The sequence below is a fragment of the Staurois parvus genome, unplaced genomic scaffold (assembly GCF_062004578.1).
Source record: "Staurois parvus isolate SC_StPar_1 unplaced genomic scaffold, SC_StPar_1.0 ptg000562l, whole genome shotgun sequence".
Lineage (NCBI taxonomy): Eukaryota > Metazoa > Chordata > Amphibia > Anura > Ranidae > Staurois > Staurois parvus.
The window spans coordinates 1,375,652-1,401,303 of NW_028318358.1; the positions used below are offsets into that span (position 1 = coordinate 1,375,652).

Below are 25,652 nucleotides of genomic sequence, written 5' to 3' on the forward strand. Positions count from 1 at the left end.
AATGGCAACTTACTGTATATGAAACAGCCTTTTCCACAATGTACATTGGTTAACACTCATGTCCGCAGACATTCCACTGATCACCCCTTCAGGAATTCAGCCAAGGTTAGAATTTCAGACCCCTGGGAATCACATGGTTGGGAAATATGCAAACGTCTGCCAGTATCTAGTGACTGGAGTATACTGTGGGACTTATTCAGCGGAAGTAACAGCTGGGACAAAAAGACTCCCATATCCAGATACAAATTTAGAAGATGAGTGAATCACAAATAAATGGTTAAAGCATGTCCAGAATGTGTGATTTCCACACTTTAACAAATGTTGTGCTAGTTCATGGCTTCACACGACCATCATAAATGCTACAAAAGGTTTTTTTTGTGTATTATATGCTGATTCTCAGTAAGGTTATCTAATGATAACTGCTTAAATGGAGCTTTTTACAATCTTGTTTTCGTAAATATGTACCTGTATATCAGAGTTTGCAACAATGGCCATACATTTCCAATACCCTAAATACAGCAATGACATCTAAACATTTTGGAAAAATTTAAAGAAGAGCCCTCCAAAGGATTTACCCCCTTCCTTTTTTGCGTTTTTGCTGAGTTACTTTGACTGAAAATTGCGTGGTCATGCAACGCTGTACATAACTGAAATGTATGTCCTTTTTTCCCCAAAAATAGAGATTTCTCTCTGAGTTTTTTTATTTTTTGCACTGTAAGCAAAAAAAGTCCAACAATTTTGAAAATAAAACAATATTTTTGACATTTTGCTATTAAATATGTCCAATAATAAAATTTAAAAAGTCAAATTTTGTCACAAATTTAGGGCAAAATGTATTCTGCTACATGTCTTTGCTAAAAAAATCCCAATCGTATGTGTAAATGAATTGGTTTACAGGAAAGTTATAGTGTCTAAAAATGGCAGTATATATACAGGAATTTTTTTTTTCATTCATACTAGTAATGGCAGCAATCATCAACTTATTGCGGGACTGCGGCAGGCATTCTGACACTGGGTGGGAAATGACTAGCTGCCGCTGCTAATTAAAAGCTCTGACACTATACTAATGACACTGGGCAGGAAGGGGTTAACTTTTGGGTTATTAAAAATCCCAATAAAATACATTTATGTTTTTGGTTATAACATGACAAAATGTGGGAAATTTCAAAGGGTATGAATACTTTTTCAAGGCACTTGTAACTCCATTCCTTTATCTCACATGCCAACAACAAATTATTCGGGTTGTTAGATGTGCCACTCCACAGTCAGCATATTTGGCTCTTTTAACCTCCTTGGCGGTTTTCCCGAGTGTAGCTCGGGGTAGAATTTCTATACCAAGAACGGTAACCCCGAGCTACACTCGGGCTTACCATGCAGCGTTCTCTCGGGGTCCCTGCAGCACTTACCTTGTCCTTCGCTCCCACGATGTGTCCCCTGCAGCGTCCCCGTCCATCTCCTCCGGCGGATGCCGGCATCTGACTTCCGTGTTCCGGTCCCCGTGACGTCGGAACGTTCGGGCGGCGGAACCGGCGGGAAATTTGAAATTTTTAAAAAATTACATTTTTGCTGTCATTGCTTTTTCACTGCATTTCACATACATTTTGTCCCCACTGCTTTGTCCTGTGCCCTGCCTGCATTTTGACTGTTCTTTCTGCCTGGAAACTTAGAAAAGTCCATGGCGGCCAAAAAGCATCCCTTTACATCAAAAGCGGTTTTAGAACAGCGATAGTAAATCAGAACCACTTGCAGAATTGAGTGATAATGATTTGTGGGGAAATTCGTCATCAGACACTGAAAACGATTTTGCGACTTTGCTCAGCGATGTGCAAATTTGCCTCTGTATTTCAAATTTCAGTGTTTTTGGTTTGATTATATTATTGAATTAAATTTATTATTATTATATTATTATTTTTTATGATTATTTATTAAATTATAATTTATGATTTCGTGTTTCAAGTTTTATCATATCCGGAATGTTTAATAGACTCTTTTTCGGATAGATTTCAGTGAGTTATTCCTAAAAATTACAGCCTACAATTAAAAACTACATATTTCCATGCAAAAAAATGGTACCGCTTTCAGCACAAAATTCCTGACATGATCATACCGCCAGGGAGGTTAAACATGGTCATTCATTGTCCAAAATGTGAAGCCTAAGCAGACTTAACAGCACAATCAGCCAGGTCATCATCTCCATCTCTAACAAGTCTCCATGACTGCTGAAATATGCAAAGAGCAGTAGTAAATGGCTGATATGGGAAAGGACGCTGCTCTAACTGCTCGTGGAATCTTGTATGAAGATGGCCTCAGTAAATGGCTATTACAAAAAGGGCAGAGGACTGTTTCATCTGCAGGCTGGGATTTACAGCCTAGCTTTTTTCTGTGGCAAGATGACAGAGAGAATAGCTGGGTCTTGGGACTGGAGCAGAGTTTCTGTTTATGGGGCAATGAGTTGCATAGGTGCAGCCTTACTAACATGCACATAGAAATAATATCCATTCAATTTGTGAAATAGAAGGACCAGTTCTGACTACAAGACTAAAGATATGTAAACATGGAGACAAATTGTTGCGCTGTATACATCATCATTGCATTGTTGCTCAATTATTATTATTATACAGTATTTATAAAGCGCCAATAGTTCGCTCAGCATTGTACATTACAAAAGGGGGGCAGAACATGTGACAGAACAATACCAATACAATGCAAAACATGAGGGGATTGAGGGCCCTGCTCGCTCAATGATGTGACAGTGCAGAGCAACGTATTAGGGTGCTCTCTGGTGGTAATGCTTACTGTCTACTGAAAAACAATCTGCGGTGGATTGCTTTACAGAGGGAGGTAAAGTAGTTGCTGTACACCATACAAAGACTAAATGAACCATCTTCCCATAATGACCCATTCAAATAAGATCAACTCACAAATCAACAATCCTCCTAAACCCCAAAAGTGCTAAGTGCCATAAGTAAATAAATTATTCATAAAATAAATGAAATAGTACATAAATATTGAGTGTAAACATGGAGTAGAAAAAAAGCAGTAAATAACTGACAGACCCCATTTTTCCTGAGGAAGTCACATGGTTATGACGCATTGCGTCAAAAACGGAGGTCGGTGACTTCATTTCCGGTCCGGATCGTAGGCCTGTATGTGGTATCTGCTCCTTTTATCAGCTTATCAGGGTCTGTGGACCCGCGGCTCTTTGTAAGTGCATTTGTTTGTGTGCCTTTCAGTATTAAATAAATGATTACACTGGAAGGCGTTTTTCTTCATTTCTGAGTGCTCGTCTCATCCTGGGCTATGGAGGATTGCCAAAGGAAAGGAATGATTCCATCTACCGTTGTTGGATTCCCATCATACGATTATAGTGACCAGATGACCACTTAATTTACAAGCGATATTTGACCTGTTTTTATATGTCAAATTTTAAGGTGAGGGTGCAGTCTATATGGTGGTGACACAAGAGGTGGATTCACCGACATTTATTCTGGCACAGAAAGTTTGGAGCATTATTTAGTTGCATTTTGATTGTACTTCACTCACTGAGCATTTTGATCTGAAGGAACACTTTATATTTATTTTATTATTATTTATGTATCATATTTACTCACTTTATTGTTTGGCACTTAATTATTATTTTATGTACCTCTGATTATTAATATATTTATACTTTTTTATTGTATTTTGGGGGTTAGGAGGTCTGTCAGTTACTTACTGCTTTTCTTCTATTCCCTTTTTATGCTCAATATTTATGTACTATTTAATTTATTTTACTAATTTATTTACTTATGGCACTTAGCACTTTTGGGATTTAAGAGGATTGTTGATTTGTGAGTTGATCTTATTTGAATGGGTTGTTATGGGAAGATGGTTCATTCAGTCTTTGTATGGTGTATGGCAGTGTACCACTTCTCTTTTTAAAGTAATTAGCAAGGAGGAACACTTTTTGGTGTTTGCAGCTGCCCCTTATATTTATATATTCACCTTTATTTTGTGAGTGGCAGGTAATTCGAGTTTGCAGTTTTTAAAACAGTTGCTGTACCTCCCTAAATGTTTTTCCTTAATTGTATTTTTACATGGTGGGGTAGTGCAGCAACTGCAAGCCAAGTATTTGCTTTCCAGCCATTGCAGCCAGTCATGTGAACCTCAGTCAGCTTATTAGCAAATTTCCTTTTCTCTTCCTTCATGCAGCAGGTATAAGCTGGTCCAGTGAGTAAAATTTTTGTGAAAGGAATTTTGATAGTGTACGTTTAGCTCTGCTTTAAAGTATTTGCAAAGCCAAGATCTTTTTTGAGTTTTGGATCGTGTGTGGAAGGGTTATAAGGTCTGTTAGGCTTTTATTCCTGTCTGTGCTCCCATTGGGGAGATTCACCAGCTCTATTTGCCATCAATGGGAGTGAAAGTGATGAGGAGCTTGAGTTGTTACCAGGACAAGAATAGAAGGGAAATATTTTAATGGGGACAATTTGTTCTGCTGAAAACTATTTAAAAGAAAAGTATGGTATTTATTCTTTTAAACCATACTTACCTAGGTGGATGCAGCATCGGTCCAATGCTGCATCTGTCCCCTACCGGCACTAAGTGTGAGAACTCAGCGGTTACATGACCGCTGATCACTGAGTTCTCACAGCCACTCTGAGCAGAGAGTGGTGATTGTCAATCACCGATGTCTGCTCTGCCCCCCCAGCGCTCTATTGAGTAGAGGTGGAGGGAGCAGCTGGCTCAGGCTGTCAGCGGATTGTTGAGAGGCTGAGCCAGCAACCACTCCAGCTTTGGCTGTACTTCACCTTTAAGAGTTGAAGTAATGTCTTCTTATTTCCTGGTATGTCTATAGGACAGAAAGTAAAGGGAAGGCTCCCATAAAGGACACAGATGGCTACAAATATTGTTAACTACATATGTCCTACTCCATCCAAAATGAAAAATAAGTTTTGGTTTTAGCTATGTTTTAAAGGCTAAGTTCACCTTTTTGGAAAAAAAAGCACATTTTTGTGCAGGTAAAAAAAAGGGGAATTTTCCTTCTAAGGAGCCTGCAGAGCATCACATCCATGACCAGCAGATCATGAGTGCAATTTCAGGCTCCTTCAGACTCTAGGATAGCTGTCTGCCTCTATCTTGTACTGGAGAGCAGGAAGATCAATAAACCATGAGAGCGCTCACCAGCGCCCTTGTAGTTCATTGAGAAGTACAAGCCATCAGCCACAATGACTGATGGTACTTGTTATCTATTCATTTACAGGAAACTGTGAATGAATGGCATAGCCATGTGGGCAGAACTCCACACAGCCACGTTGTTTTCAAATTGTGAGAGCAAGTGCAGGGAGAAGAAACCCCACCCACTTTCACAGGGAGGGGGGATCGGGGGACGAGGTGCAGATACTTAAACATGTTACATGTTCCATCCTAAAAATGGATTGAACATGTAACATGTTCCATAGGTGAACTTATCCTTTAAGATGGGAAAAGATAATCTGATCACTATGGTAAATAATCATAATCCTTCCATCAGGCATTTTAGTAATGAGGGGTAATGGAGCCAAATGAACCGTATTGTATATGATATTTTCAGAAACTAACGAAAGTGGCACTATAAATGGACTGCTGGTCCCTGAATGTCCCACTTTTCTGCCTCACTTTACATGATTCTCATAACATTCTTAAACTTAATGATGTTTGCATTATATTCATTTTGTTCCCACTCAAAGACCTGTCACCCTCTAATCCCATGACAATATAAGGCTAGAAAATGCGCAGAAAAGACTCAGCTAGATAAAAAGAAGTGCTCGTATTACAGAGCGAACTTATACATATAGAACACTTAGTCTTTTCATGGCTCTGTTCCTTTCTCACCATTCTCTGTTGGTGACCTCAATGATTTGTCATGGGAAAAAGAATTTGTCACAACACCAGTTTGTGACCTAATGCTGAGAGCAAGGAGGAAGCGATTGTTAAATATTGCTCAGTTTCACCGGCATAACTTGGCTTTGCCAAAGGAAACAAAAGAGATAAGAGAAGGCAGTGAGAAACGGAAAGATTGTGTGACATAGAAGGCTTACTTTGACCCGCATTGTGAGGTGACCGTATTCAGGGTTGTGTACTGACAGCGACTTAGTCCTCTCCTCTATACAGGTTCGGTAACCTTCCAGGTCTACTGCAAGATCGGCATACAAAAGGGTAGATTTACTAAAGGCAAATAGACTGCTCATTTTGCAAGGAAAGTTGCACTTTGCAAGGGAATTATACCCAAGACTTAGTGAATAAGGTGAAGCTTTGCCGACTTCCATCATCCAATCATATGCAAGCAGAAATGCTGTTTTTTTTTTATTTTCCATGCATGTGATTGGGTGTGCTTTGCAAAGTTCTTCTCATATATGCCCCTGATTTTACCCAGAATCTCAAAACTCCCATGCCAACACAATAATAATCAATAACAATGTGCTGAACATAAGCGCAGAGATAAGGATGGGTGTGATCGATATGTATGACAGTTAGCTGCTTTAGATTCAGACGCAAGTTGGTTGCAGCATGTTTTTGTGTTTGATGGGTTGTTTTTGACTTGCATCTGGGTATTTATGATTGACTTATAAGTTGATTCAGGCTGCTTCTGAGTTGCTTGGAGCTATCTCATAGTTACTTTCAGTTGCTTCTGAATTGCTTCAAGCTGATTTGGCATTCATATTAATTTGGAAAGCAATTCAAAAGCATGTATACACAAGCCCTTAAGCTTGCCATAGATAGATCAAAATTTAGATGGTTCAACAGGAACCGGAAACATTTTGTACTGAAGTCAATCTATTGATCAACTTCAATACAGTTTTTTTTTTGTATAGTTACTGCTGCCGGCTATAGCCAGCAGCAGTAATCATATTCTGATGGCAGGGAATCCTCCCACTTTCAAAATTCAAAAGCGCAGTGGGGGGGATTCCCCCGTCAGCATTGACTATGGGTGAAGGAAAGAAAATTGCATAATGTATGGCCAGCCTTATACATTTGGCAATCATTTATTTGTGAGCATGGCTTAAGGCTAGGGCTACACTGATATTTACATCCCTGTGCTACTGAGAGATTTAACTACCAGTTGGCAAGTCATCTTGTTAGCATCATATTGATTTTAGTGTACTACATATGAGTAGCAAAAATATTTATTTGCTAGTGAAGCCCTAGCCTAAGGGCCCATGTACATTAACCTTTGTTCACTTCAGAGCTGCTCTCCTCTTACAAGTCAATGGGAAAGCAAAATCAGCTTGAAGCAGCTAAGAAGGTCAAATGAACCTTTGAAGAATTTATATGGAACTTAGAACTTATGGAATGCACTGAAAGTGTGCTGCGATTGCTCGTTGGCACAAGCCCTTAATCATTGTGTTAGGTAGCATGTATTCCAGTTTCATATAAATAGGATAATTAGTGAAGCATTTATATTTATTTTTTTTTTATTTTTTGTTAAAGTTTAATTTCACAAAAGGGTAAATATGCATAAATCTAGAGTATTGTCTAATCCTCTAATTTAAGAACAATTTGTCTTTTAAATTTGGAATCTATTGTCTAACACAGCCATAAAAACACTACAAATGTAATTAATTGGTTTTGGGTTAGATGTGGGGATGTGATCTATATGTGTCTAAATATAGATTATTGTTCACAATCCTAATATGTAGCTATTATATTTTTAGCACAATTCAGCTTTTGCAGACTTTCATGAGATTGCTCATTATGTCATCTCTTTGATGTATCTGAAACTTGAGGGACTCTCCCACAGTTGCATATACTGGAAACGATGTTTGTATTGCAGAACCCAGACTTGTTTTTCTTAAGAAAGGGGAGATCAGTTTTTTTAGCTTTCGGTCACCCAGAGAGGCTCGACTATCACGGGCACTGAGCCACAATGTGATCCTGAGATGTAAACACTAACCCACGCCAGCCCTGATTCGGAAACTAATCTGGTAATCGTAAGGCAAACAGATAGAAGCCGCCCACCAGGCTCCAAGTGTGTTCTTCATTTCACTGTGCGAGGGTTAAAAATAGTCTGTGAATTTCAGTTAATGATTGCGTGGGCGGGAGAAGTGCTGCTCTGTTTATCAGCATCAGCCTAGTATCCTTAAATTACACAAATGAATAAAATTAGAACCTCTTGTTCAGGCTTGCAGTGCGTTCTGTGAAAAAGTTGTCGCAGTGTCTCCAGACCAAAGCCAGTGATTGCCCACTTTTGTGTTTGCTCTGAAGTGTACCCAGTGTCTAAATGATGGCCTTTATATGTTTTATTGTATGTAAACCCTATCGACTTTTCTCGGTGATCAAGGTTGTATTATGTTAAATGTTAGAGAAGGACATTCCAAGGCGGGGCTGCAATGTGCTATGTCCAGGTCTAGTAAATTTAGATGGGATTTGATGCCATTGGCCTGCAAATTCCTGAATTTCTATTGAGATCCTAGAATGTGGTTGGGCTTCCTTTGGTCAGCACCCAAAGCTCCAATGGTGGGAGATTTTTACATACTGTAGGCTTGGAGCGGTGCCATTTCTCCAAATGTCTCCTGACTTTTCTTGTTTGCTTCCCTTTGGTTCTCCTTGTAGTGTGACTATCCCTGCATGTTTTAAAGGCTTGTTTACTTTAGGGGACCAGAAAAAGCAGATGAAGCACCCTCCTGGGTTTAGATAAGGTTGTTAGGTAAATTTAGTTTGGAAACACTATAATCAGTGGATCAGGGGTTGATTGGGTATTGCCGCTCAGGTTTTCACAGGCTGCGGCTCTGCTATTTCCCCCTGTATTCTGTAACTCTCTGGAGGTTTCAAGAACATAGTAGGTTAGAGGACAGAGGCTGCAGTCTGAATATTTATGGGACTTCCACCAATCCCTGGGGATGTGTGCCCAGAAGATGGGGAGGGGGCATAAATAGTTTGGACCTGAGCAGCTGGAATAAAGCAGCATTCCAGGGTCCAGCCAGGAGGAGACCCCTTGCCCTCCTGGGCAGAAGCCAGGGAAGGAACTAGTGGAAGGTATCAAGGGTCCCAGCTAGGCTTAGCTTGGGGGGACCTGAACCAAGAACATCTCAGGGATCCATGGTGCAGGAGAGCACTGGGAAGAAAGCTGTGGTAGAGAGCTCAAATTGTCCAAGAGGCTGAGTGAGTCTTTAGTTCCCTTACAAGGAAAGAGCCTGGTGGATTTCAACAGGGAGCAACCAATGATCCTGTGGTTGAATGAGTACAAGTGCTGAAAGTCTGGCTGTGCGGTGATTTAGACCTTGGGAAGAAGACAGGCCATAGGTGGCATAGAGATTCTTTGGGACCTTTGCTAACAGAAGTACAGCCTGAAGTGTGCCAGTACAACTAAGCAGGAGTGCAATACCATCAGGTGTTGTACAGGTGCAGCTGAAGGAGTACAATCCTTTTTTTCTGTAACAACATGAACAAGTGCAGCCAGAAAGTTGGTAGTCCTCTACCTGTTCAAGGTCAATTTCTTCAGTTCCAGAGTAGCCCATGCTAATTATCCCCATTCAAGTTCAAGTAAAAAAACTCAAAAACAAACTCTTAGACTGCTTCTTGAGCCAGAGAGAGACAACTGGAAATGCTGTATGCCTGGCTGTGTGTGATAAGGGGCAGAAATAGGCCCATACTACCAGCAGCTCTCTAGGGGGTGCACTACCTATCCAAACATCATGCAGGTTCCTCTCACACTGCCAGACCAATCCTCTTAGTTTTACTTTTATAGTCAAGCTGAAAATACTTACCTGCAGAAAAATGAAGCCACTAACCTAGCTTTGTTGTTGTTGGATCAGAAAATTGAAAGCTGAATGGAATGATAAACCTTTCGGCAAGTATAACAGCTCACGTATCTGTTTGTTGCAACTGGAGCTTTAGCTGTTTATCTGGAGTTCAGCTTTAACTGTGTATCTAATGTCAAAGCCCTTTAACTGGTTTTGGTTAGATTGGTGAGGGTTTAGAATCCCAGTATAAAATGTCATTGCTATTTTAGTATCTGCTACAGAGATTCACTCTTCCCAAGAGGGCACAGATTTATTAATTTATGGTACCTATATAGCGCTGTCAATTTATGCAGTGCTTTTACATATATATTGTACATTCACATCAGTCCCTAACTCTCATGGGGTGTACAATCTAAGGTCCCTAACTTACACTCATACATACACATTCTAGGGCCAATTTAGACAGGATCCCATTAACCTACCATCATGTCTTTGGAGTGTGGAAGGAAACTGGAGTACCTGGAGAAAGCCCATGCAGGCACACATGCAAACTCCAGGCAGGTGGTACCGTGGCTGGGATTTGAGCCAATGACCCTAGTACTGCCAGGCGAAAGTGCTAACCACTTAGCCACTGTGCTGCCCCACAAAAACTGACAGAGATTTCAAAGCTGAACTCCAGCTTTCTTCGATTTTCAGATCAATCTTGTAGAGCCAGGTGGTGTGACAGGGGCCACCCGTGGCCTGAAGTTTGGCCCATTCATTAGGAATCGGTCTAATTTCTAGCTGTGTATGGCCAACACTACTTTCATTTCAGGTGACATTGGGGATCAGAACAATTAGAGGGAGTGAATATCCTTAAAGGGAACATATACAAGTGAAATTCGAAACATTAGAATATCATGCAAAAGTTAATTTATTTCAGTAATGCAACTTAAAAGGTGAAACTAATATATGAGATTGACTCATTACATGCAAAGCAAGATAGTTCAAGCCGTGAATTGTCATAATTGTGATGATTATGGCTTACAGCTCAGGAAAACCCCAAATCCACAATCTCAGAAAATTAGAATATCACATGCAATCAATAAACAAGGATTGTACATAGAACAATATCAGACCTCTGAAAAGTATAAGCATGCATACAGTTGCAAGAAAAAGTATGTGAACCCATTGGGATTACGTGGAGTTTTGCATGAATTGGGCATAAAATGTGCTCTGAACGTCATCTAAGTCACAACAATAGAAGAACACAGTCTGCTTAACATAATACTACACAAACATTAGATGTTACCATGGTTTAATTGCACATAACATGTAAACATTCACAGTGCAGGGAGGAAAAAGTATGTGAGGCCCTAGCTTAATGACTTCTCCCAGAGCTAATTGGAGCCAGGAGTGAGCCAACCTTGACTCCAATCAGTGTGATGATATTGGATGTGTTGCTGACAGCTGTCCTGCCCTTAAAAAACACACACCTGTTTTGGGTTTACTGGTTTCAAGAAGCACTGTCTGATGTGAACCATGCCTCGCAGAAAAGAGCTCTCAGAAGACCTACGATCAAGAATTGTTGACTTGCATGAAGCTGGAAAGGGCTACAAAAGTATCTCCAAAAGCCTTGATGTTCATGTGTCCACGGTAAGACAGACTGTCTACAAATGGAGAAAGTTTAGCACTGTTGCTACTCTCCCTAGGCGAGGTTGTCCTGTAAAAATGACTGCAAGAGCACAGCACAGAATGCTGCATGAGGTAAAGAAGAATCCCAGAGTGTCAGCTAAAGACCTACAGAAATCTCTGGCACATGCTAACATTTTTGTTGACACATCTACAATAAGGAAAACATTAAACAAGAATGGAGTACATGGGAGGACACCACGGAGGAAGCCATTGCTGTCCAAAAAGAATATTGCAGCACGTTTGAAGTTTTCAAAAGAGCACCTGGATGTTCCACAGCACCTCAGCTGCCTCAGGGCCCGGACGGATTGTTGTCATTGATGGAAAAATGAATTCCAGAGTTTATCAAGACATTTTGCAGGAAAACGTACGACCATCTGTCCGCCAACTGAAGCTCCGCAGAGGATGGGTGATGCAACAGGATAATGACCCAAAGCATACAAGTAATTCAACAAAACAATGGCTGCAACAGCACAGAATACACCTTCTGGAGTGGCCCAGTCAGAGTCCTGACCTCAACCCGATTGAAATGCTATGGCATGACCTTAAGAGAGCGATTCACACCAAACATCCCAAGAATATTGCTACACTGAAACAGTTTTGTGAAGAGGAGTGGTCCAAAATTACTCCAGATCGTTGTGCAGGTCTGATCTGCAACTACAGGAAATGTTTGGTTGAGGTTATTGCTGCCAAAGGAGGGTCAACCAGTTATTAGGTCCAAAGGTTCACATACTTTTTCCTCCCTGCACTGTGAATGTTTAAATGTTATGTGCAATTAAGCCATGGCAACATCTAATGTTTGTGTAGTATTATGTTCAGCAGACTGTGTTCTTCTATTGTTGTGACTTAGATGACGTTCAGAGCACATTTTATGCTAAATTCATGCAAAACTCCACGTAATCCCAAGGGGTTCACATACTTTTTCTTGCAACTGTATGTACTCAGTAATTGGTTTGGGCCCCTTTTGCAGCAATTACTGCCTCAATGCGGCGTGGCATGGAAGCTGTCAGCCTGTGGCACTGCAGAGGTGTTATGGAAGACCAGGATGCTTTAATAGCGGCCTTCAGCTCTTCTACATTGTTCAGTCTCATGTCTCCTATCTTTCTCTTGGCAATGTCCCATAGATTCTTTATGGGGTTCAGGTCAGGCGAGTTTGCTGGCCAATCAAGCACAGTAATCCCATGGTCATTGAACCAGGTTTTGGTGCTTTTGGCAGTGTGGGCAGGTGCCAAGTCCTGCTGGAAAATGAAGTCAGAATCCCCATAAAACTCGTCTGCGGAAGGAAGCATGAAGTGCTCCAAAATCTCCTGGTAGATGGCTGCGTTGACCCTGGACTTAATGAAGCACAATGGACCAAAAACAGCAGATGACATGGCTCCCCAAATCAACACAGACTGTGGAAACTTCACACTGGACTTCAAGCATCTTGCAGTGTGTGGCTCTCCATTCTTCCTCCATACTCTGGGCCCTTGGTTTCCAAATGAGATGCAAAAGTTGCTCTCATCAGAAAAGAGGACTTTGGACCACTGTGCAACAGACCAGGTCTGTTTTTCTTTAGCCCAGGTAAGACGCTTGTGACGTTGTTTGTTGTTCAGGATCGGCTTGACAAGAGGAATACGACATCTGAAGCCCATGTCCATGATCCGTCTGTGTGTGGTGGCTTTTGATGCACTGACTCCAGCCTCAGTCCACTCCTTGTGAAAGTCCCCAACACTTTTGAATGGGCTTTTCCTGATAATCCTCTCCAGGCTGCAGTCATCCCTGCTGCTTGTGCACCTTTTTCTTCCACACTTTTCCCTTCCACATAACTTTTTATTAATGTGCTTTGATACAGCACTTTGGGAACATCCAACTTCTTTTGCAATTACCTTCTGAGGCTTTCCCTCCTTATGGAGGGTGTCAATGATGGTTTTCTGCACAACTGTCAGGTCAGCAGTTTTTCCCATGATTGTGATTCCTACTGAACCAGACTGAGAGATCATTTAAAGGCTCAGGAACCCTTTGCAGGTGTTATGGCTTAATTAGCTTATTAGAGTGGGACACTTTGAGCCTAGAATATTGCACCTTTTCACAATATTCTAATTTTCTGAGATTGTGGATTTGGGGTTTTCATGAGCTGTAAGCCATAATCATCACAATGATGACAAATCACGGCTTGAACTATCTTGCTTTGCATGTAATGAGTCTATCTCATATATTAGTTTCACCTTTTAAGTTGCATTACTGAAATAAATTAACTTTTGCACGATATTCTAATTTTTTTGAGTTTCACCTGTACAATAATTATCCTGACAGTGGTTCTAACCCTTGCCACTCTGTTCAATAGTAATTAGTAATACTTTAATGTAATTGTTTAAGCCAAATTAGGATAATACTTACTTTATACAGTATTTGTGACTTGACCCAATTCACATATCTTAAAAACAATATTTAAAAATTGCAGCTTATGTTTCTTAGATGTTCTATTCTGGACTGTCTAGCAAAGAAAAATCCTAGATAGTTCTCTTTGTTTATGAAGGGGCTGGGCAGCTGTGTTTTCCATAATTAACCCTGTCTGTACAATACAATTAGTATCAGTTGTACCTATATTTGAACACTTTTTGTCCTAACAAAGGGTTAAAGGTGTAGAGGCTGGGCTTCTTGCATTGAGTGTTAATGAGGACAAATTTGGGACAGGCTCACTCTGACATTGTTCAAAACAACCCTTAAAATCTTAACTCTAGGCAGATATAAAAGATATCAATTAATGCAGATCTGTAATTATTAATGTAACAATAAATATATATTATTAAATGTAAGCAGTATAAGTACATGATTGTAACATGGTATCAGCCTCCTGTAGTCTCTGTACAACAGGGCTGGAGTGTCAGAGGAAGAAGCAGTACAAGGAGCCAATTAATTCATGTGCTGACCGACACAGGCCATGATGATAGGAGTAGAAAGCAGAGTGACATAGAAAGATGAGCTTTGCTGCCTCCCTGTTCACTGTCCAATCAGAAAATGGGTTGGGTTCTGGATGACAAAGTGAAGTTGAAAGATGCTGGCCATCAGACTTAGAACATCTAGTAGCAGAATTTAAGTTTGGTGGGGGAAATCCTGAGATTAAAAGAGAAAAATGCATTTAAAGCTTTTTCATTGTTAATTTATCTATTAAAGGGATATTCATTTTTATATTGTTATTTTCTGGCTGGAGTACTGCATTAAGCCTAATTTGTGAATGCTTTTTATACCTGTGCAAGCAGATCATTTCTGTATTGACTGTGTATCTCCGGCAGAAGCTGTCATTTCTATAAAACACTGCTCCCATTTTTCCTTGAACTATCTTCTTTAACAACATAAACACCACCTTGCTCATTTTTTAAAAGTCACACATTATTGCAAACCAAACCCAGATGGTTGTTTAAGACATGAAAATTGCCTAGAGTTAAACAAGTATTACTAGCTATAGTTACATGGTAGCTGATCTGTAAATAGTAGAAAAATGTCAGTGTTATTCAACTAGACACAATTCAACCTCTCATTTATGCAAGTTCAGTTTGAGCATTTGCCTTAGAGGCAATCTTTTGCCAAAAATAAAACAGCTTATCTTACACTTGACTAATTACATAGCATATTTCAGCTAAAGCTGACAATGTTTAAATGAATGTCAATATGAATGCTGCATACATTCTGACTATGGCCAAGCTGTGCAATTATCTGCTTATACAACGTGTAGAATTCTAGGGGTGCTGCTATGGGGGTGTGGGGGGTGCGGACCTCACCCAGGTGACACCCGCCAGAGGGGTGACATCAGGCCCAGGCAGACCTGCACCCGCATCATCCCTTACCACCTGTCATGCTAGAGGAGGAGCCTAAAAGGACCTCCCATACCTCCCCCCATGGCTGGTTTGCTGCATGCAGAGGCAGGTCAGTGTCCTGGCTCATCACTATGGAAACCAACCCTAGTAACGCCACCTGGTGGAAGCAGCTATGAGCAGGATGTGATGAGCAGCCAGAGCCCTCACCAGGCGCTTTCCTCTTTATCTTCCAGGTCTGGTATGGTCTCCAGCATGGCTTCCATCCTGGATAGGTCTGGGGACTACCGTCCCGAGCTGTCTATCCCCTTGAACCATGACATGAGCATGCCCTGTTACTCCTCACCACCTGGGATGGGCATGAGTGGCACCTACATTATCCTAACTCCAGCCGTTGCCCTCTATCTCCACCGTGTCAGACAAGTTCCCTCATCACCACCACTACCTGCGGCTCTCTGGCAGTGTCAGTGGTAGTTTCACCCTGATGAGGGATGACAGGGAGATCCCTTCCATGAACAACCTGTACAGCCCTACAAGGACATGACTGAAATGGGGCAGAGCTTGTCCCCTTTGATAGCTACCCCTCTAGGCAATAGCTTGGACTCCATCCACAACAGTCAACAGAGCTTGTTCAACTATGGACCACCTGGGCACAACAAGATGATCAGCCCAAACTTTTATGCCCACACTGCCATGCTGGTAAGAGGTGATCAGCACCTGCCCAGGGGGCTGGCTACACCACTGTCTGCCATGATGTCTAACCTCATTGTTATGCACCACCCTGACCACCCGAACCATGCTCAATCTCATGAGCCTGTGTTAACCTCCAGCTGTGACAGGCCACCCTCCTGTTCCGGGTCCCAGCTGAGCAACTCTGGACAGTTTGGATTAGATCAACACCAACAAAATGGCGCAGAGAATCACAGCTGAACTCAAAAGGTACAGCATACCTAAGGCTATCTTTGCCCAGAGGGTGCTGTACCAGTTGCATGGTACCTTCCCTGATCTTATAAGGAATCCCAAACTGAAATCTGGCAGGGTGACTTTCAGGAGGATGAGGAAGTGGCTGCAGGAGCCTGAATTCCAGGTGAGTGGGGTCACCAGGGGACTTCAGGATGACCACCAAAGGTGCCACTGATGAAATTGCTCAGTGTGCCATTGGAACCAGTAATGGCATCATTGAAGTAGGAGTAGATAGCAATCAAAATAGGACAAGGGCTTAATCCTTGTGTCAAAGTGCAGAGGGTCCTTCAGAATGTCTAGTGTTAATATGTGGTTACACCCCTTTAGCACCTGATGGATAAATGCATGCACTAGCTGTTGGGATTTGAGCACAGGTATCTCTTGTTTGTTGTATTGTTGGGTCAGTAGTCAGACCTGAACCTTGTAGCTCTCCCCATTGTGTCTTTTCCCCTATGCTAGCATTGTGTCCACAGTAGCATTTGCGTAGGCAGAGTAGAGTAGGACTGGCCATAGAGTGATTACTTTGACGCAGTTGGCCAGCTTAAGCATGTATTGCAATATGTGTGAACTAAATATCCCTATTTATTTCTTGTTTCATGCCTGAAACTAGCCTGCCCACGGAGGGGTGACACTATGTTTTGCTGCACCAGGTGACATCAACCCTAGTGACGCCACTGCAACATTCAGCAGCATTGCAGTGTTGAGAACTAAATTGGTGTCATATTAGTTTGTTCACATTAAAAGACTGGCATTTTACCAATATCTGCTCCCCATAGAAAACAGATTTCTGTGCTCCTGTTGTGATATTTGAAAATTAATTTCTCCACAATGCCCATAGCTAGAAAGTTTAAAGGGGGGGGGGGGTTATTTTAAAGTTCTTTTTTTTGCTTGTTCAGATTATGTAAATATTTAAGTGTGCATAGTCTGGGCACAGGCTTGGTAGATATGTACAGTAAGCAGGGGCGGACTGACCATTTGGAAACTCAGGCACTGCCCGAGGGCCCGAGGTCAGTAGTGGGCCCTATGAGATGCCCCTGGTACCTTTTTCATAGGCTTTTTTGAGTTTGGGCAAAGACACAGGGGCCCCATGATCCCCTATTGCCCGGGGGCCCCATGAGTTGTCAGTCCGCCCCTGACAGTAAGTGTCAGTGTATACAGTTATATGTTTATTTAAAAATGATTACATTTATTTGTTAATGTAACTAGTGTGAGTATCTAATCTCGACTTGGTATCAACCTTTTGTAACTCCTACACATCACCATTTAGAATGGAGAGAGAAGGTCAGCACAATTGCAATGTATATCACATGTCAAGGAACATTCTGACCAGGGACTGAGTGGAAACTTTCAATTTCACTCATTTAGCTGCTTAGGTGAAATATGTATGTCTTTTTCTTTCCAAGTTTGTTTTTTTTCTTTTGGTGGATAGGGTGTGTATGTATGGTATGCATATTTATAAAGCAGTGAAGGCAAAATTCACCTGACATTCATGGTTAGCTAATCAGTTCTTGGTATTTAAAACACATTCATCAGCAAGATTCTCCTGCAGTGAATGTTTGGTAAATGTAATATTCACTGCTTTATAAGTATGCCCCTAAGTGTTTTTTACATTTATTTTTTTTGTGTATATTTGATATATATATTTTTGCACTGTCACTTTATATTTTTATTTTACTTTATTATTGTCCTTTTTTTTCTTTCTTTAAAAAAAATATAAAATAATGAGGCTAACAAGAAGCCATTTTTGGCACAAGAACATGTCCAGGATGGAAAACGTTTATTACACTCAGGAGCCATTTTAAGCCCATTGTACCCTTAAAACCCTTCTAAAACCCACTATCAATTCATCTTTCTCATTGACCCCATGAATTTCATCAAAATGGTGAAATTTTGCAGAATTCTCCTGATCTTCACTGAAATTTCAGGGAAATTAAAACTCTCAGTTTCGTGCATGAGTAATTATGACAGGAGAGAGTACAATAAACAGAGTGATGACTCACCACATTGCTGTTGCTGTGACAGTTTATTGTTTATTATAATGTATTTGGTAAAGCCTACGTTTCATGGCATCTTTGTAAAATCAGCACAAGTGGTGGTACTTACTGATAAAAGGATTTGCAATTCTGCTCAGCCAGTCCTGAGCTATGCACATCCCTATCAGACAGCAGAATCAGCACAAGGGATGGTACTTACATTGAATAAGAAGTTTCCCTTGTGCTTGTGGCTGCTTTCTTAGTTGAAATATTCTATCCTCTGTCCCTCACCCATACCCCCACAGCAGAATGCAGGTGCATGTGCTACATATTAACTGCCACAGCATCATTAGAATCCACTGCACGGATATGGGGAAGGCAGGGTGGCAGAGGAATGAAGATTTCAACTAAGCAGCCACCAGCAAAAGGTACACTTCTCATTCAATGTAAGTACCATCCCTTGTGCTGACTCTGCTGTCTGGTAGGGATGTACATAGCTCAGGACTGGATGGGCAGAAACACAAATCCTTTTATCAGGTAAAACTGTTCCCATATACTGTATGTATTTCAACTGTATATTTAGCTGTTTGCCTGGAGTTCAAACTTAATGAGGCCCAAAATACAACTACAATGAAACCATATAAAAATCATATTTATTTAGTTGTAGCCTGGTTTTGTGGGAAAATAAGTCCTTTCACTGTTGTTAATAACCAGCTCAACAAAATACTGCCATTTTAGGTTTATGTGATTGCTGGTAAACCAAATGGCATTCAGACTGCTTAGTGGATACCTCTCAGTAGCCCAGAAGTCAGATGGCCAGCCCCACCAGAATTCCACGTTCTGGCCAACTTCAGTCATTTCAGAGCCAAATTATGGAATGACATTCTAATATGGAATCCCCATAATGAAGAATAAACTCATCATGGAAAAGCCTAGTTTATGGAGAGTTCTACCTTTAAAATGCTGATTGCAAGCCAGGCTTTTTAATCCATCATTACTGCCTGACCTCACAGATGCTCTTTCTGGCTTAATGAACACAAATAGGCTGCAAAATCTTGTGGAAAGTCTTCCTAGAAGAGTGGAGGCTGTGATAGTCAGAAAGGGGTGTAGAAGTTGTAGATCATCTCAGTATTAATGCCCATGGTCTTGGAATGGGAAGTCCAATAATCTCATATAGGTGTGATATTTGGGTGTCTACTAATGTTGGCTATATAATGTTTATATTTCTGTACAAGGCTTACAGCAGATCAGAGCATTATAATCTGGTTTTATCTTCTCATTTGCCAGAGTAGGCCAGTTTGTTTAGATGTATTCAAAACATATCTCATTTTTTGTCATGTCATATTTACACCATAAGGTAGTTCAGGAGGTCTCTTAACAAATGGTGCATGATTTGAATTCATATGTAATGCAAGATTATCATGGGGCCCATGCACCTGGGGCCCATGGGTGCCTATGAGTTAAGACAGCCCTGAGTCCTTACATGTGTTATGCTTAGGGCCAGGGGCGGACTGACAACTCATGGGGCCCCCGGGCAATAGTGGATCATGGGGCCCCTGTGTCCTTGCCCAAACTCAAAACTGCCTATGAAAAAGGTACCAGGGGCATCTCATGGGGCCCCCTACTGACCCTGGGCCCTCGGGCAGTGCCCGAGTTTCCAAATGGTCAGTCCGCCCCTGCTTAGGGCACAGGATGGATGCTGGCTACAAACTACCGTGCCATTTTTTGTGATCTTGTGTCTCCAAGTGTATTTTGCATCTAGTTTGAGTTTATCTATAATTGTTCTTGATGCTCTAAATCATTATGCACATGATAGAAAATTTTATGTGAGTATATATAATCTCAGACGTGTATTTGTGGATGCCAATGGCAGCATGGCTGCATTGTATGAGGTCAGCTGTATTTCAGGCATATGGTTTCTTCATTGATAATAAGAAGTCAGACTTGACACCCTAATCTCGTTTCACTGATGTGATTTTGAATATAGAAAAAGGGATACATAGAAACAAAGTACAATCTGTACAAATTAAAATGAGGGAGACAGCTAGAAAATGACCTGAACATACAGTAAAATGGCAAGTAAACTGAAAATATCTAACCAACAGGCTTAAAAGAGGGAAGTCTCATCTTTGTTTATGAACTCATACTACACAGCATGAACCATAAATAATAAAACAATTAAATGAATTAGATTGATGAGGTTAAACTCCAGCTCAAACTTTTTTTTTGCGTAGTGGGGTAAGGCATTAGCTAGGAGCAGAGTGGCTATTATTAGTCAAGCAATTAAAACTACTAGCTTCCAGTGGAACACATGACAAGCAATGGAAGAAAGCTGATGGAAAATTTTAGTTTAATAATCAATTGATCGAACACAGAACAGTAGTACATGCTCCAAATGCAAGTTTCTGCATTTTTTTATCACATTGATTTAACTAGGAAGACAGAAGTAGTATGATTAGTAGATTTAAAGAATATGTAAACCCAGCATTTTATATTCCTGATATGTGCCTGCTGTACCATGTACTTGTATGAAAAAGTATCCTGTTCTCTTTGTGTGAAATACCTGGTGTTCCTGCTAGTCCTCCTGCTTCCCTATTAAAAACTGACCACAATAGGCTGGAGTGCATAATGTGGTCAGTTTTCTGGCAGTGCTGGGAACTCCGTCTGCTCTCCTCCATTGATTAGACTTCTGCTGACACCCCTCCCCCTGCACAGCCATTCACTGGGAAAACCAGTGCATTGCTGTTTCTCCTCTACTAGCTCTCTGAGCTCCTTATGCAGCTGAGAATAGAAATTATGTGATCACTTATCAAAAAGGAAAAAAGGTATTTATAATGTATACACAAATGTTTTGGATTTCATTTCTATTTTAAACGAAATGGATTGTTTTACTAGGTGTTGGTTCACATATACTTTAATATGATATTTTTTGCCCCACCTTCCACCAAAATATTTTTTCGGCATGCCCAAATGGATGTTTACTTGGATTAATGTTTCTTTTCACCCTCCTTCACTATTTGGGTAAATTTGAGATAAATCTTAGTAAATTCACTCATGCAACCACTCTCAATATCAGCAAAGAGCAAAAAGCTGATATGTGTATGTTTTCCGGGTCAGTGCCCCAGACTGTCCTAAAGTCATTGGATCAGGATGACAGCCAAGCAACAAAGCAGGTAGTATTTTTAGAGAAATACTTCCCAAGGGCAGCTTTTATGTTCTTTCAGTATAGGATTACTGTAGGAAAACAAACTTCTTCCCCTCCTACTTGTTCACCATTTGTTTTATTATTCAGCAGCTGTATAGTAATGAGTGGAATATCCATACAGTAATGCTGGGAACCACTGTACACATTCTCATATAAACTGGTATTTAGGGCTGGAATGGTCTCAGATCTAGGAGTTATGAAATGTGCTAAGTCTGTCGATTTTCCCTATTCATTCCCTGGGGTGGTAAACCTTTCCTGTCTCCTTTTGTTTCTGTGCCAGATCAACAGCTGTCAGTGTCTTTTAGCCCTACATTCCTTAGAGCCTTTCATTATTTTTGACCTTTCCTAGCAGCAGTTCACTTGTGAGGAAACCTCAGAACTTGCAGGCATATCTTTGTAATGTTCTGTTGTTGCCCTCTTGTTGAGTAGAGCACTTAGTGGAGTAGTTTGACAATTGCATATCAGTTATCCCCAAGTTAACTGAATTATCTCTAACAAGATGGTTTTGACAAGCATATCCTGTGATCTCCTGCATATACAGTAGTAGTGTGTCAACCCATTACATTATAGACAATTCTATATACAGCATATAACTCCACAAAACGGTCCAACCCTTCCCAACTCTATCTAAAACTAAAAAAAAGTGTTTGGATTTACATGCGCTTTAATATGTTAAGTGGATAAATACTGCACATAATTATGAATTTAGAGCAATTAATATGATTTCACATCACTCAGCTCCCAGAACAATACTTTACTGCTTTCATTTTTTTATAAATATATATTTTCTTGATATAAAAGTCTGGTGGCCTCCGGGGATTGAACATGCACAGTATATACATATATATAGCATGCATATACCGTACATAAAAGTACACACATACATAATGTGGATTTCCAAATAACTTGGAGGGACAATTCCAGTTTTGGAGGCACATTTCCTTGCTCTTCTTTCTTCCATAGGGGGTTCCTATTTTAGGATGGATGTATTGACCTACTGTATATAAAAATGTTAATGGCCAATTGTTAATATTGCCATTACAAAGAATCTAATCTCTAATTTCTTCCATAGGGGGTTCCTCTTTTAGGATGGATGTACTGACCTACTGTATAGAAAAATGTTAATTGCCAATTGTTAATATTGTCATTACAAAGAATCTAATCTCTAAATGAATGCAAGGCCTATAGTCAAACACCAGTATGGAGTAAAAGCCAACTCATTGTTCTTAGCAACTTGTTAGTATCATGTTTCGAGACTAGTTTTGTAACACGTCAGCACAAGGCTGCATGCACAGTCACAGGGAGCACCGACCTTCATAAGTCAGTGTGCCAAAAGACATTGTCCTGTGTACATCAGGAGCTGTGCAACTGGTGCTATTCTGACCTTCAACATTTTTGGGGGTTGAGCTCATTGAAGGTCTTCCTGATCTCTTGTCGCCTTCCAGTGAAGTTCTTCCACTCTTGAAGTGTGTGTGCCACTCAAAACACCTCAAACGACTCATTGTCAAATTTCTCTGTGGTAGATTTGCCCAGTTTCATGCAGAATTTCACTTATGCTCTTTGTTCTAACTTGCTGTCCATGATGAAAAAGCAGACATGGTAACGCACATGGTAAGAATAGCAGCAGTTGCACAGCTCCCTATGTACACAGGAGGGTGCCATTTGCCACACTGACTTATGAAGGTTGGGGCCCACTGTTGACGTGTTACAAAACTAGTCTTAAAACTTTTTGATACTACCTTGTATATTGCAAAGGCAAAAAACATTCAATGGACACCCATGTACTGAACACAACACAAAATCTAACAACTGCCTGCCTGCATGTGTTTTGATCCAAGCTGCATATAGAAGGGGTGCTTGGCACAGGTAATTTTCTAGGCACCCTTTTTTCTGAACACGTAAACCCAACATTTCATATTCCTTATATGTGCCTGCTGTACCATTTACTTGTATGGAAAAGTATCCTGTTCTCCTTATATTGTTTCCTTTGTGTGAAATCCCTGGTGTTCCTGCCAGTCCCTCTGCTTTCCTATTAAAAACTGAACATGCTAAGCAGGAGAGCACAGCATGGTCAGTTCCCTAGCAGTGCTGGGAACTCAGCCTACTCTTCTCTAATGATCAGATTTGTCCTGCTACGCCTCCCCCCATGCACAGCCATTCACAGGGAAGATCAGTGTGCAGCTGTTGCTCATCCCCAAACTCTTACACAGCGAGAGGGTATGTGATCACTTATAAAAAGGGGAAAAGGTATTTAAATTTTTTTTTATACATATATACACACAAATGTTTTACCTTTCATTTCTATTTTAAACTATATGGGTTTTTCTACAAGGTGAAGGTTTACTTGTGCTTTAACAAGCATTTTCAAGGAAAATTGGCATGTTAAATGCCTAAAAAGAAATTTTAGTTTTTTTATAGTAAATTCAGCAGGGAAGCTGGATGTCTTCTACACCCTGATGGATAGTGCTGGAGAGTGTGGGTGGGACTAAGCAGGGCTTTTACATCATTTTCTTTAGCACTACAGATGCTGTAAATCTAAAGAGCTGTGAGCAGAGTTAGACATGGCTATTTACTGATCTATTACCAGTGCCAACAGCTCCAGCGTCAGCAAGGGTGAAAACCCAACAGTAATTTTACTATAGAAAGGGGTGGGCTGTCATCCTATCAAATGAAGTGCCCAACCAATGGTTCTCCTGGCAGAATCAATGAGTATTTACAAAAATATCCAGAGAGTACTTAGCAAAACAGAGAGTCTGGTCTTACTGGTATGTGCAGTGTATATCACATACACTATATTGCCAAAAGTATTGGGACCCCATTTCTTTACACGCACATGAACTTTAATGGCATCCCTGTTTTAGTTTGTAGTGTTCCAAATTGAGTTGGCCCACCCTTTGCAGCTATAACAGCTTCAACTCTTCTGGGAAGGCTGTCCACAAGGTTTAGGAGTGTGTCTATTGGAATGTTTGACCATTCCTCCAGAAGGGCATTTGTGAGGTCAAACATTGATGTCGGATGAGAAGGCCTGGCTCGCAGTCTCCGCTCTAATTCATCCCAAAGGTGTTCTTTTAGGTTGAGGTCAGGACTCTGTGTAGGCAAGTCAAGTTCCTCCACCCCATATTTGCTCATCCATGTCTTTATGGACCTTGCTTTGTACACTGGTGCGCAGTCATGTTGGAACAGGAAGGGCCATCCCCAAACTGTTGCCACAAAGTTGGGAGCATGAAATTGTCCAAAATGTCTTGGTATGCTGACGCCTTAAGAATTCCCTTCACTGGAACTAAGGGGCCTAGCCCAATCCCTGAAAAAGAACCCCACACCATAATTTCCCCTCCACCAAATTTTACACTTGGCATAATTTGGTCAGGCAAGTACCATTCTCCTAGCAACTGCCAAACCCAGACACATCCATTGGATTTGCCACACATTGAAGCATGATGTGTCACTCCAGAGCAGGGGCGGACTGACCATTTTGAAACTCGGGCACTGCCCGAGGGCCCGGGGTCAGTAGGGGGCCCCATGAGATGCCCCTGGTACCTTTTTCATAGGCTTTTTTGAGTTTGGGCAAGGACACAGGGGCCCCACGATCCCTTATTGCCCGGGGGCCCCATGAGTTGTCAGTCCGCCCCTGCTCCAGAGAACATGTCTCCACTGCTCAAGATTTTGAGACTAAAAGGTGTCTGTTTCCCATCTCAGAAAATTGTGAGTAATGATAAACAGCTACAGTGATGATTTTGGAATTCACGATGACAAGCCCTTCATAATAAGTGAGCAGAAGAAAAACAATCAAGACAGCAACATGTCACATTTTTATTTTTAGCACAATAATTACCCTGTGTTTGTGTGAGATTAAAATAGGCCACCTGCATATGTTTGTTCTAGTTCCCTCTACAAGTAAGAGTTCAGTTTCAGTTTCCTGTTTGACTCAGGCCTGACACCCCGCTTGAGTCATTTCGGGTATGCTGCGGGGCCGTGCTCACGCAAAGCCTGTTTACAATTAGTGCGTATTGGGATTCCCAGAAAGAGTCACTAACTGTGCAGTGCTTATCCGGACTTCCTTAAGCTGTATGACACAGGTGTTAGGGGCTAAAAATAAGCGGCTTCTCCGCGTGAAGTGGTTAATTAGTGAAACGAAACATCAAGACCACAGCCAGAATCACAGAACAAAAGGAGCGCCTTCCTTGTAGAGCCGAGAAGAGAAGCAGGGAGAGCAGATCATTGTTTTTGCCATTTGTTTGTTTTCTGTGCAACAAGCCTTTTTCTATGTACACTCAATATGTTCCAGATGTACACAGCTCACAGATCACTGACAGTGACGAGGGGCCTGGCTCTGCTATTCTGGTCATTT

General features: G+C 41.0%; 1 protein-coding gene and 1 pseudogene across 2 annotated transcripts in view; both read left to right on the plus strand.

Moving 5' to 3' along the window:
• HDAC7 (histone deacetylase 7) overlaps window positions 1-25,652 on the plus strand; it is a 424,630-nt gene that overhangs the window by 125,838 nt on the left and 273,140 nt on the right. The gene's annotated exons all lie outside the window — the stretch shown is intronic.
• Window positions 15,248-16,301, plus strand: LOC149450755 (one cut domain family member 2 pseudogene; annotated as a pseudogene).